The 20254-nt window shown below is 47.9% G+C and overlaps 1 protein-coding gene across 1 annotated transcript in view; it reads right to left on the bottom strand.

The window, feature by feature from the left end:
* The window catches only part of LOC144504122 (contactin-associated protein-like 5), an 824359-nt gene that overhangs the window by 63162 nt on the left and 740943 nt on the right, over window positions 1–20254 (bottom strand). The gene's annotated exons all lie outside the window — the stretch shown is intronic.

Here is a 20254-nt window from a genome sequence, read left to right as displayed (position 1 = left end):
TTGTCAGAGAAACCCGTCTGGTTCGCTGATGCTTATGAAACCATTGCTGATTGTTGGAAAAACCTATCTGGTTCACTAATGTCCTTAAGGGAAGGAAATCTGCCATCCTTATCTGTTCTGGCCTACATGTGACTCCAGAGCCACAGGATTGTGGTTGACAATCAACTGCCCTCCACGGGCAACTAGGGATAGACAATAAATGTTGGCCAGCCAATGATGCCCATATCCCATGAATGAATTTAAAAAACTTCAGAAAGATTGTTGCTAATATTTATTGCTGGTTCCTTCCATGTCAGTAATTTTTACACTGCAGTGATGGCAGTTGTAGAGGGAAGCACAGTAGTTACTCTGCATACATTCAGCATCAGCATTGGAGGGTTATATTTTGAGGACAGGTTACGTTAAAGTGGCGTTCACTCCTTTGCTTCAGGAAATTGAAGTGTGATCTCAGAATCACAAAACTGCTGAAGTAGGCCATACTGAGCCAGTGCAGGCGCGATGGGCCGAATGGCCTCCTTCTGCACTGTCGGGATTCTATGATTTTGCCCATCGTGCCTGCACCATTTCTCCAAATGAGCAATTCACCACCTTCTATTTCACGGGTAGTGCAGCACAGTGGTTAGCACTGCTGCCTCACAGCGCCAGGGACCCGGGTTTGATTCCCGGCTTGGTTCACTGATGTGCAGAGTTTGCACGTTCTCCCCCTGTCTGCCTGGGTTTCCTTCAGGTGCTCCGGTTTCCTTCCACAGTCCAAAAAACATGCTGGTTAGTTGCATTGACCATGCTAAATTTTCCCCCAGGGTAGGGAAATTATTGGAGAAGATTCTTCGAGACAGAATTTATTCCCACTTGGAAATAAGTGGATGTATTAGTGAGAGGCAACATGGTTTTGTGAAGGGGAGGTCATGTCTCATGAACTTGATCGAGTTTTTCGAGGAAGTGACGAAGATGATTGGTGAGGGTAGGGCAGTGGATATTGGCTACATGGACTTCAGTAAGGCCTTTGACAAGGTCCCTTATGGCAGACTGGTGCAGAAGGTGAAATCGCATGGGATCAGAGGTGAGCTGGCAAGGTGGATACAGAACTGGCTCGGTCAAAGAAGACAGAGGGTAGCAGTGGAAAGGTGCGTTTCTGAATGGAGGGCTGTGACAAGTGGTGTTCCTCAGGAATCAGTGCTGGGACCTTTGCTGTTTGTAATATATATACATGATTTGGAGGAAAATGTAACTGGATTGATTAGTAAGTTTGCGGACGACACAAAAGTTGGTGGATTTGCGGATAGTGATGAGGACCATCGGAGGTTACAGCAGGATATAGATCAGTTGGAGACTTGGGCAGAGAGATGGCAGATGGAGTTTAATCCGGACAAATGTGAGGTAATGCATTTTGGAAGGTCTAATACAGATAGGAAATATACAGTAAATGGTAGAACCCTTAAGAGTATTGATAGGCAAAGGGATCTGGGTGTACAGGTACACAGGCCATTGAAAGTGGCAATGCAGGTGGAGAAGGTAGTCAAGAAGGCATACGGCATGCTTGCCTTCATCGGCTGGGGTAATGAGTTTAAAAATTGGCAAGTCATGTTGCAGCTTTATAGAACCTTAGTTAGGCCGCACTTGGAATATCGTGTTCAATTCTGGTCGCCACACTACCAGAAGGATGTGGAGGCTTTGGAGAGGGCACAGAAAAGATTTGCCAGGATGTTGCCTGGTATGGAGGGCATTAGCTGTGAGGAGAGGTTGGAGAAACTTGGTTTGTTCTCACTGGAGCGGCGAAGGTTGAGGGGAGACCTGATAGAAGTCTACAAGATTATGAGAGGCATGGACAGACTGGATAGTCAGAAGCTTTTTCCCTGGGTGGAAGAGTCAATTACTAGGGGGCATAGGTTTAAGGTGTGAGGGGCAAGGTTTAAAGGAGATGTATGAGGCAGATCTTTTACACAGAGAGTAGTGGGTGCCTGGAACCCGTTGCTGGGGGAGGTAGTGGAAGCAGATACAGTAGCGACTTTTAAGGGGCGTCTTGACAAGTACATGAATAGGATGGGAATAGAGGGATATGGTCCCCGGAAGGATAGGGGGTTTTAGTCCAGTCGGGCAGCATGTTCGGTGCAGGCTTGGAGGGCCGAAGGGCCTGTTCCTGTGCTGTAATTTTCTTTGCTCTTTGTTCTTTGTACCCAAACAGCCATTGGAGTGTGGCGACGAGGGGATTTTCACAGTAACTTCATTGCAGTGTTAATGTAAGTCTACTTGTGACACTAATAAAAATAAACTTATTTTAAACTTTTAAACTTTTTTTAAAGCTTTTAAACTTCTCCCGAGTTAAGCCTACACATTCTTCCTCTTCAGACAACAGCCTAATTCCCCTTTGAAAGCCTCGAGTGAACCTGCCTCTGGCTGTGCATTCCAGCCCTCAACCGCTCGCTGTGTGAAAATGTTTTTTCTCCTGTCACTTTTGCTGATCGCTTTCGAGATCTGAGCGAGGTTTTTGAAGTGTTACATGGACCGATAAGAATTGGTGCAGAGGAACAATTTCCTCCAGTCGGAGGGTCAATAATCTTCAAATTAGGGCGAGGCCACTTGGGAGGGTAATCAGGAAGGACTTTTCTGCACAATGACTAGTAGAAACATAGAATGCTTTCCCCCAGAGGGCAGTGCAGGCATAATCAATCAAAATTTTCAAACAAGTCTTTGTTAGGTAATGATATTGCAGATAAAGGTGGATAAATGCCTTTATAAGTGTTAGCACTGCTGCCTCACAGCGTCAGGGAGTCGGGTTCGATTCCCAGCTTGGGTCACTGTCTGTGTGGAGTCTGCATGCTCTCCCTGTGTCTGTGTGGGTTTTCTCCGAGCGCTCCGCTTTCCCCCCACACTTCAAATATGTGCGGCTTAGGTGGATTGGCCATGCTCAATTGCCCCTTAGTGTCAGGTGGACTAGCTAGGGTAAACGCATGGGGTTATGGGGATAGGCCTGGGTGGGATTGTGGTTGGTGCAGACTCAATGGGCCGAATGGCCTCCTTCTGCACTTAGTATTCTATGATTCTATGATTCTAAATAGGGTTTGATTTGAGATTAACCATAATCTAATTAAATGGCACAATAGTCTCGAGGCTGAGGGGCCAAATATGTTTTCACACTAAAGTTTAGCTGTTGCAGTTTCACTGTCTCAGTCAATCAGGGTTCCTTTACACCTTTTTGTTCCCAACTACTAACCGTGCCACTTAACCCAGTGCCTCAACACATTTGACTTCCATAAATGTCTTTGATGAATATGGGGAAAGGTTGATCACTCCAGATTTTAACAGGAAGGTGAGTGCATGTGGAAGTGTGTTTGCGATGTGTGTAAGTGTGAATGAGTGTTCATGTGAGTGCTTGTGAATAGGTATGTATGTGAATGTGTGTTTGAGCATATACATTGTTAGGAACACAAAGGTAGTTCTGAGGGACTTATATTTGTTTTGGTAAACATTAGAAATAAGGTATAGTTTTAAGTGGGTTTAATTTAGTATTTCTGTGTAAGGAAGGGTAAACCTATAGCTAGATTTATGCTGGACAAAGGTGTTTGTATGTGAGGGGATTTGGTTTCAATTGAAACTGTGCTTCCATTGTGCTTAGAGAGAGTTGCAGTGTGAAAAGTAAATAAATTGGCAGAAGCATAATTTGTTGCTTAGTAACCAGGTGGGCACTTCCCAGAGGGAAGGGATTTCTTTTGTTCTTCGTTTAACTGGAATGCAAGACAGTTGGAGTTAATACACCGGGGAGTAAACATCTCTCAACTCTGCCAGAAGACAAGCTGGACAGCACAAGGGGGTTGCAAAAGAACCAGACACATTCCAGATAACCAGGGAATTGGGAGGGAAATAATCCCTTAGGAAGACTGAAGTTAAGAGAACAGAGACCAAGATATGTTTGAGGGGAATTCAAGGGAAAAGCAGATAACATGTTCTGAATTGAAGAGCCAGCCGCAGCAACCAGATTTCATGTGTTAAAGCAGACTTCAGAGGTAAATCAAAAGTTTGGTGCCATCTTAATACAGCCTGGGAATCGATAGTTAAAACAATTGTGAAGAGTGTGCAACAGTCAAGACAAAGAAATCCTGAAGGGGGAAATGTAAAATCTGGATGCTGTATTCTTTGTTAAAAGTGGAGTGGAAGCTTTGTTTGAAAGAGTCATTTGGAAAACCTGGAGTGGATTTCTGAATACAAACTGCAGATGGAAAAAATAGTTGTGAAAGAAGATTTTAAAATGCATTTTTTTTTGAGAGTGAAGTTTGGAAACTATCATGTGACAATCATCTGGACGATTTTGAAGAGAAATCCGCCGACATTCACTTGGGCTCAGAATGGAGAGTTGTATTTGACCACAGCCATCTTGTGTGTTTAAGGGAACTTTGTGTTGCTGAGACCTTTGTAGCTTTAGATATACTTTTTAATCTATGTTCATCTTAAAATCTTGAATGGAGGCGTTATATTTGCAATTTTCCAATCAGCTGGCGAGTAATATTGGACGAATATAGATGATGCAGGATTAGAATCTCTCCAACTGGACTTGTGTTAAATATATGCATGGCACGGTGGAACAGTAGTTAGCACTGCTGCCTCACAGCTCCAGGGACCTGGGCTGATTTCCAGCTTGGGTCACTGTCTGTGTGGAGTTTGTACATTCTCCCCATAGTCTGTGCGGGTTTCCTCCGGTTTCCTCCCACAGTCCAAGGGTTAGGTTGATTGGCCGTGATAAATTACCCCATAGTGTCCCGGGGTGTGTAGGTTAAAGGGATTAGCGGGGTAAACGTGTGCAGTTGTGGGGATAGGACCAATTGTGGGATTGTTGTCGGTGCATGTGCTGAATGGCCTCCTTCTGCACTGTCGGGATTCTATAAAACTCTAAAAGCTTTGATTTGATTTATTATTGTCACATGTATTTGTATACAGTGAAAAGTATTGTTTCCTGTGCACTAAATAGACAAAACATACCGTTCATAGAGAAGGAAAGGAGAGAGTGCAGAATGTAGTGTTACAGTCATAGTTAGAGAAAGATGTCGGGAAAGATCAACTTAACGCGAGGTAGGTCCATCCAAAAGTCTGATGGATCTACCTCATAAACACCGGAAACAAACAAACCAAACCTTAACTGTACTGTAATCTTCAAAACATGTTGATATTGAAGCCAAGTCGATGCTGTATAAAGTAACTGGAACATTAGCATCTCAAAGACAGAACAATGGCCATCAGACAATCTGATTAAAGAAAGTGGGAGAGCATCAGAGCTGATGGCAACAACTATTATACAATCAAGCATCAACAACAGCGAAGAAGGAATGGACTTCATCACACAGATGTCAAACTGGGGGGCAACCTGAATGGGGCCCACTGTCTCAGTCGTGGAAACAACATTGCAATGATTGGATTTGTCTGGACTAAGGCAAGAGACAGACTAAAGAGATTAAAATGGTGCTAAGCGCTAACCATCCAAACAGGATGCCTCCAGGAAATGTGCTTTGATATCTTTGATAAAGCTTTGTAATAAAAAGAGCCAGACATTGAGTCTGGGCTGCAGTCCATTCGGAGGATCAGGAACAGTCACCCTGATTCACCAACCTACAACTCGTAGCAGAACGACCAATTGTGTGGGAGTTGTAAGTATCAGCCAGATCCGAGGGATATTGGGGCTGAGGTTTAAGGATAGTTAAAGGGTGGAAACTAAATCCCGAGGGAGTTTGAGTTGAGGTTTGGGCAGAAATGTAAGATTTACCTGTGGTTTTATTGTGGAGACTTGTATTAATATGTCGTGGTATCGAGTGTTGGTGTGGTGTCATTACACTAGTTTAGAGCTGGGTGGCACAGTGGGTTAGCATTGCTGCCTCACAGCGCCAGGGACCCAGGTTCGATTCCTGGCTTGGGTCACTATCTGTGTGGAGCCTGCACGTTCTCCCCGTGTCTGCGTGGGTTTCCTCCGGGTGCTCTGGTTTCCTCCCACAGTCCAAGAGATGTGCTGGTTAGGTGCATCGGCCATGCTAAATTCTCCCTCAGTGAACCAGAGCAGGCGCTGGAGTGTGGCGACTAGGGGATTTTCACAGTAACTTCATTGACTGTTAATGTAAGCCGACTTGTGACTAATAAACAAGCTTATCTTAAAAACACTTATTGTATTTGACATTAAGAGTGTTTTTTTCTGTTAATAAAAACATTTGTGGTTGAGCCTAAAAGTCCATGTCCGTGTAAGTTTGTCCTTCATAAACTCCTAGTCAAGAACTGACAGTAAGAGTAAATGGGAGTGTGTATCAGTGTACGCATTATCTCTACAACCACTTCTTTTAAGTCCCTAAGATGCAGGCCATCAGCTGCAGGGGGTTGTCAGACTTTAGTCTCATTAGTTTCACCAATCTCCAATCTTCTTCACCGCATCTGCGCTCATTTAACTCTGGTCTCTTGAGTCTCCCCAAATTAAATCCCTCCATTACTGTGGTCAGGCCCTTGCTTTTTGTTTTTAACCGGTCTATGCCTTAAGCTCCAGAATTCCCCCCCCCCTCCCCCCACCACCAGCCAAAATAAGAACCTCTCCACCTATCTCTCTTTCTCCTTTTAAAAACTCCTTCAAGTTTAGTTTTTGAGTGGGATTTAGGATCACCTGCCCAAATATCTCCTTATTTGCTTTGGTGAAATTATTTTTGTTTTCTAATGTCTCCGTGAAGTGCCTTGCGATGTTTCATGACATTAAAGTTGCTATATAAATGCAAGTTGTTACTGTTTTGAGAGTTTCTGGGGGGCTAATTTTCCCATGCTGCCCGCCACAGGAATTGTAGCGGGCGGGGTGGGGGGTGAGGGGAGGGGGCGGGGGCGGGGGCGGGGTGGGGGGTGAGGGGAGGGGCGGGGGGGGAGGGGGGGAAGGGGCGGATCGTGCAAAGGTCCATTGTCCTGAGGGGTGGAATTTTCCAGTTTTGGAGTGAGCGCGAGCGGAAAATCCCGCCCTCCGTCCGTGGATATCAGCATAGGGGGAGATCACGTTCAGCTGCGATGCTTCAGTGGTCGAGCAGCCAGGTTTCACTCCCTGCCTCGTCTCATAGATGAAGAATAACAAGTCGCTTTGTGGTGTCAGTTGCAAAAAAGCATCTGTGTGACAAAATGTCCAGGCTAGAGAGCGAGAGAGAGAGAGGGAGGTGAGGAGGGGGTGGGGACCAAGCAGATTCATAAACATTACTTATATATTGGCTGCCCCTTTTTGATTAATATTGTTAAACGTAATGATCCCTTTACAATCCAAAATACTATTGCGCTTCGCCATTTTAAATGACCTTTGCGGTTAAGTGGAATCGTTCATCAAACTACCGGCTGGTAATTGTGCTTCTAATTCCGTATCTGTTGATCCGCGCAGTGGTAGCAGCTGCTCACAGCAGTTTGCAGTGAGTAACCATCTGATTCAGCCCCTTGTCCCAATCTGCTGCAGTAGCAGGTTGTCGATCCCGTGCAATGTGTTCGTGGACACGGCCTCCTGAAGTAGTTCAGTGTCTGCGCCACTGGAGGGCGGTGGAGATACACGTAATGTATGAAATGTGAGGTACTGCATTTTGGAAGGTCTAATACAGATAGGAAATATATAGTAAATGGCAGAACCCTGAAGAGTATTAATAGGCAAAGGGATCTGGGTGCACAGGTACACAGGTCACTGAAAGGAGAAGGTAGTCAAGAAGGCATACGGCATGCTTGCCTTCATCAGCCCGGGCACTGAGTTTAAAAATTGGCAAGTCACGTTGCCGCTTTATAGAACCTTAGTTAGGCCACACTTGGAATATAGTGTTTAATTCTGGTCGCCACACTACCAGAAGGATGTGGAGGTTTTGGAGAGGGTACAGAAAAGATTTACCAGGATGTTGCCTGGTATGGAGGGCATCAGCTATGAGGAGAGGTTGGAGAAACTTGGTTTGTTCTCACTGGAGCGACGGAGGTTGAGGGGAGAACTGATAGAAGTCTACAAGATTATGAGGGGCATGGACAGAGTGGATAGTCAGAAGCTTTTTCCCAGGATGGAAGAGTTAATTACTAGGGGGCATAGGCTTAAGGTGCGAGAGGCAAGGTTTAAAGGAGATGTACGAGGTAGATTTTTTTACACAGAGGGTGGTGGGTGCCTGGAACTCGCTGCTGGGGGAGGTAGTGGAAGCAGATACAATAGTGACTTTTAAGGGGCATCTGGACAAACACATGAATATGATGGGAATAGAGGGATAGGGTCCCCGGAAGGGTAGGGGGTTTTAGTTCAGTTGGGCAGCACGGTCAGTGCAGGCTTGGAGGGGCCGAGGGGCCTATTCCTGTGCTGTAATTTTCTTTGTTCTCTTTGTTCTTTGTTATGTGCCATTGCAAATCAGAAAGCCTTAACTCCGGGGGAAAAAAATTACAATCAGTGCTTCCTGGGAGAGTGGGGAAGCAGCTCTGATGGACAAGGGAATGGAGGGAGGCAGGGAGGCTGATTTCAAAAATCATGCACTTGACCAAGCTTTTCCAAGGCAGTGGCAGGGAGCCTCGGCTGCTTCATCTCAGTGGATTGAAGTCGGACTTGTTCACCAGCCGTGACCTCTTGAATAAAATTTAATACATCGAATATTTAATAATGTGTTATAAAAAATGCTTGATCATTCATAAATTAGCAGAATGTCATGAACTTCGAAGTGGTAAAAACAAATTAAATATTTACGCCTGATTGGCCACAACAGAGTGCATGGCTCTCACAGTCAATTGGTGCATCCAATTGGTATCTTTCTTTGTTCATTCGTGGGGCATGGGTGTCGCTGGCTGGCCAGCATTTATTGCCCATCCCTAGTTACCCTTGAGAAGGTGGTGGTGAGCTGCCTTCTTGAATCGTTGCAGTCCATGTGCTGTGGGTTGACCCACAATGCCGTTAGGGAGGAAATTCCAGGATTTTGACCCAGTGACAGTGAAGGAACGGTGATATATTTCCAAGTCAGGATGGTGAATGGCTCAGAGGAGAACTTGCAGGTGGTGGTGTTCCCTTGTACCTGCTGCTGTTGTCCTTCTAGATGGAAGTGGTTGTGGGTTTGAAAGGTGTTGTTTAAGGATCCTTGGTGTATTGCTGCAGTGCATCTTGACGATAGTACACGCTAGTACATAGCACGCACCTCATGTGCTTTATGTGTAAATCACTTCAGTCACACCGGTAGGAAAAAAAATCCACGGATGGAAGTCAGTGGACTGTGGCAACCCCGCGCGTGGGCAACAGACAACAAAATGTCTCGTGGGCCGCAGTCAGAACCCTGATGAGCCACACTTGGGCCACAGGTTGCCCACCACTGCTCTAGAGACTTGAGTGCAAAATCTAGGCTGACACTTCTGGTGCAGTGCTGAAGGTGAGCTGTGCTGTCCGAGGTGCTGCCTTTTGAGTGTACCACGCAGCATTGAGACCCTTTCCATTTGCATGTTTCTGTGCCTGTGACGGGGGGTCATCCAGACTCGAAACGTTGGCTCGATTCTCTCCCCGCAGGTGCTGTCAGACCTGCCGAGATTTTCCAGCATTTTCTGCTTTTGTTTCAGATTCTAGCATCCGCAGTATTTTGCTTTTGTCTGCGGCTTTGTTAGTATCACCCAAATGTGAGGGGAAACAAGGGTCACAATAAGAAACAAAGCTACATTCCGAGCAAGGTAGAGTGAACTGAGGGGAAGGGAATTTTATAGAAGCCCCTCGGGCTTACACTGAATATATAAAGTGAGTGCATCACAATTGTATGGAAGTACCTCAGAGTACAACATGATCTATGTAGACAACTTAAGTACCTTTGCACCTTTTGTAATGATCATTTTGAAATGTCTGTAACGTTTCTTTGCCTCTGCTGAAGCCCCTCACAGCGCAACATGATGCATGTAGATAACTTGTATCTTATCGCACTTTGTGTGATGGCTACTTTGAAGTGTTTGAAATGTTCTTTCAGATATTTAATGAATGAGGTGTATTTGTGCAAGAGAAAAAATCTTTTATAGAAGCTGATTGAAGCTTGAGCTATAAAAACTTGTTCTTGCCTTTGGCATCTCTTATCCCGGTGGGATGGAGTGACGCTGGGAGTAGTACAGTCACATAATACTGCGGGGGGAGCAAGACCCTTTCACCAAAATCCATAGAAACTGCTGAGGGACTTCACATGTACCGGAATTCATCAGATTTTGCTTTACAATCAGAATGATGGATAGAGTGAAAAGGACATTATTTCCTCGAATATTTCTCTGTCCCTCTAACCCTCCCACAGTTGCGTGGACCTGCAGAGTTTCACTGGCTGTCTTGTCTGGAGACAATACACATCTTTTTAGCTTGTCTTGATGCTCTCTCCACTCACATTGTTTTGTTTCTTAAAGACTTGATTAGTTGTAAGTATTCGCATTCCAACCATTATTCATGTAAATTGAGTTTGTGTCTTTATATGCTCTGTTTGTGAACAGAATTCCCACTCACCTGAAGAAGGGGCTTAGAGCTCCGAAAGCTTGTGTGGCTTTTGCTACCAAATAAACCTGTTGGACTTTAACCTGGTGTTGTTAAACTTCGTACTGTGTTTACCCCAGTCCAACGCCGGCATCTCCACATCATCCTCTAACCATGTCCAGCCCTACAAACCTTTGAGATCTCTTCCTCCAACTCTCACCCTTTGCACATCCCCTATTTCCTTCTTCCCATCTCAGCCTTCAGTTTCTGGGCTCTGACCTTTGGAATTCCTTCAGCAAACCTCCCTACTTAAAGCTAAAGCTTATTTAAAGCCCATTTATTAGTCATAAGTAGGCTTACATTAACACTGCAGTGAAGTTACTGTGAAAATCCCCTAATCACCACACTCTGGTGCCTGTTTGGGTACACTGAGGGGGAATTTACCATGGCCAATGCACCTAACCAGCACATCTTTCGGACTGTGGGAGGAAACCGGAGCACCCGGAGGAAACCCATGCAGACACGGGGAGAATGTGCGGACTCCACACAGACCAAGCCCGGAATCGAACCCGGGTAACGTTTCACCAAAAGGCAGCTCCTCCGGCAGTGCAGCACTCCCTCACTACTAACACAGGAGAGTCGAACCTGGGTCCCTAGCGCTGTGAGGCAGCAGTGCTAACCACCGTGCTAACATGGCCGCCCTGCTTCCTCATATCCCTCTTGACATTCCAGGCACTTCTGGAAACCTACCTTTCAGGAAGAAAGTAGCTTTAGCTCTTGGGGCTTGATGCGCGACAATCAAGCACGTGGAACAAGGCTTCGGCTATTGAAGGCTTTTATTAGCAAACAATGGAACTAACTAACACGAGTACACCAGTTCAGACTGGAGGGGTCCTGCCGGAGCAGAGGGTCTTATACCTCTCCCCCGGAGGCGGGGCCCGACCGGGATGTGCCATAACAACATTTACCACAGGTAAACACCCTAACCCAACAACATTATACAACCCCCACAGTGGCAACACCCTAACCCAACAGTAACATAAGAACAACCCCCAGTGGTAACCAACGATGGTTCACCACATTCACCCCTCCTTTAAAAACAAAGGCCGGCGGGGTGCAAAAACAGGTCATATATGTACAAAATTCACAAGTCCAGACGGTCTGGAGGACCGCACCGTCGCTGTGATCTCCTCAACACCGGTTGCGACACCGGAGCAGGTGCTTGCGGTGGCGTTCTCTCCAAAACAGCGTCCGGCTGTCCCCTCGAGGACTCCCGGGCCGGTTGACCCTGGTGAGGCGATGGTGCAGGGGATCCTGGAACCTTCTGTGGTGGCGCCGATCTCCGAGTCTCAGGCAAGCTGTACATGGGAGTATAACTGTTATGCACTGGTCCCGGTGCTGACCGCGCCACGTCTGGGGAAGAAATAAGTAATAGGGGATTCGTGACAGGGGGTATGGGAGCGACAGGAGTTGCTACGTCCCCTGCGGGCGCCAGGTCTCGAAAGGAGACTGTGTCCTCTCGCCCGTCAGGATATGCCACATAGGCATACTGAGGGTTGGCGTGGAGGAGTTGGACCGGTTCGACCAAGGGGTCGGACCTGCGGGCCCTCACATGTCGCCGCAGAAGGACGGGTCCTGGGTACGTCAACCAGGCTGGTAATGAGATCCCCGAGGACGACTTCCGAGGGAATGAGAACATCCTCTCGTGGGGAGTAGCATTGGTTGCCGTACACAGGAGGGAGCGGATAGAATGGAGCGCATTTGGAAGGACCTCCTTCCAACGGGAGACTGGAAGGCCCCTGGATTTCAGCGCCAGTAGGACAGCCTTCCAGACTGTAGCATTCTCCCTTTCCACCTGTCCGTTACCCCTAGGGTTGTAGCTCGTGGTTCTACTAGAGGCAATCCCGTATGAGAGCAGGAATTGCCTCAAGTTGTTGCTCATGAACGACGAGCCCCTGTCGCTATGTATGTAGCAGGGGTACCCGAACAGGGTAAAAAGCTCACTGAATGCCTTAATCACGGTGGCAGTCGACGTGTCCGCACAGGGGACAACAAACGGGAACCGGGAGTATTCATCTATTATATTGAGGAAATAGACATTCCGGTCCGTTGAAGGAAGGGGGCCCTGAAAATCCACACTCAGCCTCTCGAAAGTGCGAGTGGCCTTGACCAATTGTGCCCGGTCCGGTCGATAAAAGTGCGGTTTGCATTCCGCGCAAATCCGACAGCTTCTCGTCACTGACCTGACATCCTCCACCGAGTAGGGCAGGTTGCGGGCTTTTACGAAGTGGTAGAGTCGGGTGACTCCAGGATGGCACAGGTCATTGTGGAGGGCCTTCAAGCGGTCCTCCTGCATGATGGCGCATGTTCCGCGCGAGAGGGCATCCGAGGGCTCATTGAGCTTCCCTGGACGATACATAATATCGTAATTATAGGTGGAGAGCTCAATTCTCCACCGCAAGATCTTATCGTTCTTGATCTTGCCCCTCTGCGTGTTACTGAACATAAACGCCACGGATCGTTGATCCGTGATCAGAGTGAACCGCTTCCCCGCCAGGTAATGGCGCCAGTGTCTGACTGCCTCCACAATGGCCTGAGCCTCCTTCTCCACCGCTGAGTGCCGAATTTCTGGGCCTTGAAGGGTGCGGGAAAAGAACGCGACGGGCCTGCCTGCCTGGTTTAGTGTGGCGGCTAGGGCAAAATCAGATGCATCACTCTCCACCTGGAAAGGGATGGATTCATCCACCGCGTGCATCGTGGCTTTCGCAATGTCGCTTTTCAAAGCCTTGAAGGCCAATTGGGCCTCCGGCGTGAGTGGGAAGGTCGTGGACTTGATGAGCGGACGAGCTTTGTCCGCGTAGTTGGGGACCCACTGCGCATAATACAAAAAGAACCCGAGGCATCTCCTCAGTGCTTTCGTGCTAGCGGACAAGGGAAGTTCAGTAAGGGGGCGCATACGGTCTGGATCAGGGCCAATGACCCCGTTTTCCACCACGTATCCAAGGATAGCTAACCTGCGCGTACGGAATACGCACTTCTCCCTGTTATAGGTCAGATTCAGGCGAGATGCAGTGCGCAGAAAGTGTTGGAGATTCGTGTCATGGTCCTGCTGGTCATGGCCGCAGATGGTGATGTTATCCAGGTACGGGAAGGTAGCCCGCAACCTGTTCTGGTCCACCATTCGGTCCATAGCACGCTGGAAGACCGAGGCCCCATTGGTGACACCAAATGGAACCCTGAGAAAATGGTATAGACGACCATCCGCCTCAAAAGCCGTGTATTGTCGGTCCTCTGGGCGGATGGGGAGTTGATGGTAGGCGGACTTAAGGTCTATGGTAGAGAACACTCGGTACTGCGCAATCTGATTGACCATATCAGAAATGCGCAGGAGAGGATACGCATCCAGCTGCGTATAACGGTTAATGGTCTGACTCTAGTCGATGACCATCCGAGGTTTGTTCCCGCTTTTAACTACCACGACCTGCGCTCTCCACGGACTAGCACTGGCCTGTATGATCCCTTCCTTGAGGAGCCGCTGAACCTCAGATCTAATAAAGATCCGGTCTTCAGCGCTGTAACGCCTACTCTTAGTAGCGATGGGCTTGCAGCCTGGTACCAGATTCTTAAATAAAGAAGGTGTGGTGATTTTTAGAGTGGAAAGATTGCATGCGGGGCGCTTTGGGCAATTTAGAACATAGAACATAGAACATAGAACATTACAGCGCAGAACAGGCCCTTCGGCCCACGATGTTGCACCGACCAGTTAAAAAAAAAAACTGTGACCCTCCAACCTAAACCAATTTCTTTTCGTCCATGAACCTATCTACGGATCTCTTAAACGCCCCCAAACTAGGCGCATTTACAACTGATGCTGGCAGGGCATTCCAATCCCTCACCACCCTCTGGGTAAAGAACCTACCCCTGACATCGGTTCTATAACTACCCCCCCTCAATTTAAAGCCATGCCCCCTCGTGCTGGATTTCTCCATCAGAGGAAAAAGGCTGCGGCTGATTCCCTACTGCCAGTGAAGGGAGTGGCCCACCGTACTGTAGGATCACACTCTTCATGTGGACCATAAAATTTAGTCCGAGGAGAATTGGCGCACAAAGGTGAGGTAACACAAGGAGCCTGTATTGCTCGTAAATTGTGCCCTGTACCTCTAGGGTTACCATACACCGTCCTTGGATCGGTACAGACCGGGACCGTGATGCCATGGAAATTGTCTGCTTGGCAGGTAGAACCCGGAGTCCACACCTTTTTGCAGTGTCAGGGTGTATGAAACTCTCGGTGCTCCCACTGTCAAACAGACAATACACAGTACGACCATTTACCTTGATGTTCATCATGGAATTATCAAGCCTGTGGTGCTTTGTCTGGTCCAGGGAGATCGACGCCACCGTTGGCCCCTGGGCGTCACTGCATGCAGCCGATGTTGATGCTGAGGACCCCTGCTGGTCGCTCCTAGTCGTCGTTGACCATGATGGCCGCCCCCATGAATCGCACGTGGGTGAGGGCGCCAAACGTAGCGACTCCTGGTGGTCTTCCTCCTCCTCCATCAGCCACGATGGCGCCGTCCTGGATTCGCACGTGGTCGGACCTCGTGGATACTGCGACGCCGAAGGAGATTGTCTCCGCTCTGGAGGGTCACAAGCTGCACTGCCGTTTTTGGGCTTCGACCTGCAAACTTTAGCATAGTGGCCCTTTTTACCACACTGGCTGCAGATCGCCGTTTTTGCAGGACACTGTTGCCGTGAATGCTTGGCCCCGCCGCAAAAATAGCATCGCTGGCCGCCTGGAGCTGCCGCCGTTGTCGGATCGATATGGGAGCGCGAGCCCGTGGGGCGAGGAGGGATTTGAGCTTGCTCTTGCCACGTTGTTTCCACGTGGTCTTCGGGATACAGAGCCAAGCTTTTCGACGCTGCTTCCAGCATCTCAGCCATCTCCATCGCTTGGGTCAAGTTGAGGTTCCCTTTCTCCAGTAACTTAAGCCGGATGTACGAGGACCCTACCCCTGCTACGAACGCATCTCGGGCGAGGTCGTACATATATTGTTTGGCTGATACGTCTTTACAATCGCAACCCCTGGCAAGCTGCAAGAGCTCATTGGCGTAGTCCTCCATGGTTTTGCCCGACTGCCGACGTCGTGTAGCGAGGAGGTAACGAGCGTGTATCTCGTTGGGTGGTCTCGTGTATCGTTTCTTCAAGAGCTCGATGGCCCTCGGGTAAGTGGTGGCCGCACGAATCGCAAGATAGACCGTGTCGCTTACCCTCGCGTGGAGGACCTGGAGTTTGTCGTTGTCTGTAGTAACAGCTACAGAGGCTGCCAGGTAGTCTTCGAAACACTTCCACCAGTGGTCAAAGGTGTTAGCGGCACCGACCGCACGTGGGTCCAGCGCCAGACATTCTGGTTTTAATATTTGTTCCATACTCCCTTTTTACTGTTGAGAGTTTTATGTTTGCTAATAAAATTGATGCGCGACAATCAAGCACGTGGAACAAGGCTTCGGCTATTGAAGGCTTTTATTAGCAAACAATGGAACTAACTAACACGAGTACACCAGTTCAGACTGGAGGGGTCCTGCCGGAGCAGAGGGTCTTATACCTCTCCCCCGGAGGCGGGGTCCGACCGGGATGTGCCATAACAACATTTACCACAGGTAAACACCCTAACCCAACAACATTATACAACCCCCACAGTGGCAACACCCTAACCCAACAGTAACATAAGAACAACCCCCAGTGGTAACCAACGATGGTTCACCACAGGGCTAAAGGGATCAAGGGATTATGGGGGGAAGGGGAGGGTCAGGATATTGAATTTGATGATCAGTTGTGATCAAAATGAATGGCGGAGCAGGCTTGAAGGGCCGAATGGCCTACTCTTGCTGCTAGTTTTGATGTTTCTATGTTACATGAATATCTCCACCTTTGGTTCAGTGTCAATGGGTTTACCTGATAACGCTCTTGTGAACTGTTAAGGGACATCTTACTACATTACCGGTGCAGTAGAAATGCAAACTGTTGTTGTCGTCGTAATATTAACAAAGTTAAGGATACATGAGAGTGACTGTGCAGATGACATACTCATTGTTAACCTTATGCCCAACTTTTCTAGGTTCTAAATGGCACAGTGGTTGGCACTGCTGCCTCACAGCATCAGGGATCTGGGTTCGACTCCCACTGACTGTGTGGAGTCTGCACGTTCTCCCCGTGTCTGCGTGGGTTTCCTCCGGATGCTCTGGTTTCCTCCAACAGTCTGAAAGATGTGCTGATTAGGTGCATTGGCCATGCTAAATTCTCCCTCAGTGTACCCCAACAGGCGCCAGAGTGTGGCAACTGGAGGATTTTCACAGTAACTTCATTGCAGTGTTAATGTAAGCCTGCTTGTGACACTAATAAATAAACTTAACTTAAATGGGCCTTTGTAACAAAATAGCTTCAATCTGAATTTAGATAGTCCCGCCTGAAGGTGGCAGTCTATGCCTTGAGTTCACAAACACACTATCCAACCTTTTAATTTTGGTTCTTGTACACTAATGAAGGTGAGGTTCAGGGAAATACTAAAGGCTCAAGCTGTAACTAATTTGTCAGAAATCAGGATCTATTTGAAGCCTTAGCATAGGGGAGAAGGTCACCAGCCTTTCATTGAGTCTGTTCAGTACAAAATTGAGTGGTAAATGAATTAACCAGACATGTAATTATTCCCTAAGTGAAGTGATTGCTGAGTTCTGGTTTCGAATAATGGTGAGCAGGAAGGTTTGTAAGTGGTTGTGTCTAAATTCAATGGGCCACTCATGCCACAGTGATGATTATGAGTTGTGTCTCAGTCAGTAGCACTCTGTATCCCGGCTAAATCCTCCAAACATTCTCGGGAGAAACTGGAGTTCACAGGGAATGAATCACAGCCACTTCAGTATGAAACTTGGTCAGACGGTAGGTCGGAGGGACCTTGCCAAGCGTGTGAATATCAGACTGGCTCAGAGGGCAGCATTCGCACCTCTGTCTTACAGAATGCAAGCCCCACTCCAGAGAGCGAAGCAAATTAATAGCCTGTGGTGACACCACTACAGAGGTCGAGTGCCTCGCTGGAGGCAGTGCTTTCTTCTTGCTGAGACATTAACAATGATGCATCATAGAATCATAGAATCCGACAGTGCAGATGGAGACCATTCGGCCCATCGAGTCTGCACTTACAACAATCCCACCCGGGTCCCATCCCCGTAACCTCACCCTGCTAATCCCCCTAAACTACACATCTTGGGATACTCGGGGCAATTGAGCACGGCCAATCAATCTAACCCGCACATCTTTGGACTGTGAGAGGAAACTGGAGCGCCCAGAGGAAACCCACGCAGACATGGGGAGAATGTGCCATCTGTCATAAACAAACACTGCAGAATGAGGAGCAGGGGAGTTCTCCTGGTGCCTGGACCAACCTTTCTCCTCAAACAACACCATCAAGACAAACCATAAGGTTATTTAACTCATCTACTCTTTATGGGGCCTTGCTGTGCACAGATTGGCTGCTACAACAATGACTGGCGGGCACGGTGACACAGTGGTCAGCACTGCCGCCTCACAGCACCAGGGAACCGGGTTTGATTCTAGCCTCGGGTGACTGTCTGTGCGGAGTTTGCACGTTCTCCCCATGTCTGCGTGAGTTTCTTCCCAGACTCCAAAGATATGCAGGTTAGGTGGATTGGCCAAGCTAAATTACCCTGCAGTGTTCCGAGATGTGTCGATGAGATGGATTAGCCATGGTAAATATGTGGGGTTAGGGGTATGGGACAGGGGAGAGGGCCTGTATAAGATACTCTGTCAGAGAGTCGATGCAGACTCGATGGGCCGAATGGCCTCTTCTGCACTGTAGCGATTCTATGACTCTGTGACCACATGTCAAGAAGTGCTGGTTATTAGGCACTTTTCCAGTGTCCTAATGGATGTGAAAGGGCTATCTAAACACAAGCTTTTTCTCTATTTTATATCAGAGCAGTTTTTATCTTGCGTTTTCCGTCTCTCTTGGCTGCCTGATTTCCGTCTGCCTCTGTTGCTCTATCTTTCTTCCTCCTGTCTCCCCCTCCCTCCCTCCTTCCGTTGCTGAATTGCTTGTCTTTTTCCTCCATCAGCTCTGGATGTTATGGGTTGAGATGTGACTGCCCATGGATTTCCTTATTACCAGGATTATATTTTGCCTCCGGTTTCTCGCATTAACTTCCAGACATAAATATGTATCAGCAGGCATTTCCCCTGGTCCTTATTATGTTGGGAGGGTAATGATTGGATTCATTGCACTGTTTATATGTTTTGCAATTCTCCGACTGGAACGGTCTTCAGCTCGCCTTTGCTGCAGGGGCCGAAAGTCATTATGGGGTCCTGGTGATTTTTACATCCACTCAAACGGTGTGGATTCAGCTCGCCTGGGTAATATCAGGCAAACTCTGTCAATATCAGGTGAGAAATAATCTACCAAACTGTAAAGGACCATCGTCGAGAAAACTGGACATTTTTCTGTCCGTGAACATTGAAACATAAAAGAAAATGGGAGCAGAAGTAGTCCATTCGGCCCTTCGAACTTGCTCTGCCATTCGACGCAATCATGGCGGATCATCTATCTCAACACCAAACTCCAGCTCTTTCCGTGGATCCCTTGGCAAAGTGGCACAGCGGTTAGCACTGCTGTCTCACAGCGACAGGGACCCAGGTTCGATTCCCGGCTTGGGTGACTGTCTGTGCAGAGTCTGCACGTTCTCCCCGTGTCCACGTGGGTTTCCTCCAGGTGCTCCGGTTTGCTCCCACAGTCCGAAAGGCATGCTGGTTAGGTACATCGGCCATACTAAATTCTTCCTCAGTGTACCCGAACAGGCGCCGGAGTGTAACTTCATCGCAGTGTTAACGTAAGCCTACTTGTGACACTAATAAATAAATAAAATTAAACTGATGTCTTTAGTGTTTCGGATTCTATCTATTTCTTCCTTGAATATATTCAGTGATTTGGCCTCCACAGCTTTCTGTGGTAGAGGATTCCACAGGTTCACCATCCCCTGAGTGAAAACGTTTCTCCTCATCTCAGTCCTAAATGGCCTACCTCTGTATTCTGAGACTGTGACCCCTTGTTCTGGAACCAACCCCCCCCCCCCCCCCACCCAGCTCCCCTCCTCCACCCCAGCCACTGAAAAGATTATCCCTGTATCCAGTCCGTCCAGCCCCATCAGACTTTTATACATTTTAAATAACCCCCCTCTCTGTCATCAAAATCAAATGAATACAGACCCAGTCGACCCAATCTCTCCTCATATGACAATCCACGGTGGCACAGTGGTTAGCACTGCTGCCTCACAGTGCCAGGAACCTGGGGTCGATTACTGGCTTGGGTCACTGTCTGTGTGGAACCTGCACGTTCTCCGTGTGTCTGCGTGGGTTTCCTCCGGGTGCTCCGGTTTCCTCCCACAGTCCAAAAGATGTGCTGGTTAGGGTGCATTGGCTATGCTAAATTGTCCCTCAGTGTACCCGAACAGGCGCCGAAGTGTGGCGAGTAGGGGGTTTTCACAGTAACTTAATTGCACTGTTAATATAAGCCTACTTATGACACTAATAAAATAAACTTTAAACTTAAAAACAAACTTTAAAAAAGTTTAAACTTTAAAACCCTGCCATCCCAGGAGGCAGGCTGGTGTGATGGAAATGGACAGGCTGTTCACAAGGTGGGTGAGCAGCAAATGGTGGTGGGTAACACAAGTCCATCTTAAGGGTGAGGAGAGCAGGGGGAGATGTGCAGCATATTCTCAAGGATAGCTTTATCCTCTATGCATTAAAGACACCCAGCCAGGCTCGAAGAAAGA

The sequence above is a fragment of the Mustelus asterias genome, chromosome 14 (assembly GCF_964213995.1).
Source record: "Mustelus asterias chromosome 14, sMusAst1.hap1.1, whole genome shotgun sequence".
NCBI classification, from domain to species: Eukaryota; Metazoa; Chordata; class Chondrichthyes; order Carcharhiniformes; family Triakidae; genus Mustelus; species Mustelus asterias.
Note: the sequence above shows the minus strand (reverse complement) of the source record. Positions and strands in the feature narration are given on the sequence as shown.